This window comes from Wasmannia auropunctata, unplaced genomic scaffold (genome assembly GCF_000956235.1).
Source record: "Wasmannia auropunctata unplaced genomic scaffold, wasmannia.A_1.0 LD336063.1, whole genome shotgun sequence".
Lineage (NCBI taxonomy): Eukaryota > Metazoa > Arthropoda > Insecta > Hymenoptera > Formicidae > Wasmannia > Wasmannia auropunctata.
The window spans coordinates 436,898-438,117 of NW_012026827.1; the positions used below are offsets into that span (position 1 = coordinate 436,898).

The following is a 1,220-nucleotide window of genomic DNA, read 5'->3' on the forward strand; positions in this document are numbered from 1 at the left end:
TTGTGCTACTTATTACAGTGATAAAACGATTTAACTTACAATAATTTTATAAATATTAACAGTAAAAAACTGAAATCTCAACACAATACTAATATAACATAAAGACATGTAAGACAGAGTCGTTGCGAGAAAATTAGTTTCATTCCTTCTATTTTCTGACTTCTGCGGCGTAAATCCTCGCGCGGCGTATATACCGGGTTTACCCTATTTTACTCGTTTGAAAAAAAAAGAACGGAAGCGTATGGACGTTTGAAAGTTAAGAGTGAATTGGTACCAGGATAAAGATTTTTGCCAGTATTTCTCTTGAAAAATGGCAAAAACATTTAGACTCCTTAATGGACGATCTTAAGATTGGATACGTAAGAGCTAACAATAATGAACTCACTCACATGTTTGAGGCCACATAATAATATTACAATTGTATCGTTTCAACGATTTGATAAACGAAGATGGAATTACATTTGAAATTGAAGATGAGCTTAACAATGAGGATGATAATTAGCGTAAATTCTCCGAATGTACAGCAATGAGATGTTAAATATGTTAAACTTGAAAATTGCAATTTATTTTAATTTATCCGAGTTGATGCTTTAGAGTTCGGAGATGCATTCATGTCTCTATTATTTTTTAATTCAAAAAAATTGAAATACGAAATGAGCTATTCACCATGTTAAATTCGGGCGTATTCGTGTTCGTATAATATTATTTTTGGATTCAAATGGATTCGAAAAATCAGAAACGCCAATTAAGAAATGTCGAAAATGAATTTATTTCAATCCATTTCAAATCATTTTTGTTTGCTGCATGGGCTCGACGCCAACATTAAATATTACAATATTACGTGCAAAAAGATATTGATTCTAGCTTGTATTTTTAGAAACCTACAGCTACAACTACAGCCACGATAGATCGCATCAGTTTTTCGTCGAGTCCATCGTGCATCCTGATGACTTCATTGCTGTGCAATGCTCCAATTGGATGGACTTCCAACTTGATAAATGCGGCGATAATAATTCCAGCACCGTCGTTATGGGCGAATTTATCAACACTGACGCTCAAGGTATTTTTTATCTACAAACCAACGCACAGCCACCATGTGGAAAGGATAGAAAATAAGCAAGATAAAATAAACAGTGATGGAAATAGATTTCTATGTACATGCCTACACTTATGACATTTATACATATATATGTATCTATTTCATTATAATTAGCGATATA

The 1,220-nt window shown here is 33.0% G+C and overlaps 1 protein-coding gene across 5 annotated transcripts in view; it reads right to left on the reverse strand.

The window, feature by feature from the left end:
* LOC105450329 (phosphoribosyl pyrophosphate synthase-associated protein 2) overlaps positions 1–1,220 on the reverse strand; it is a 5,438-nt gene that overhangs the window by 3,017 nt on the left and 1,201 nt on the right. The gene's annotated exons all lie outside the window — the stretch shown is intronic.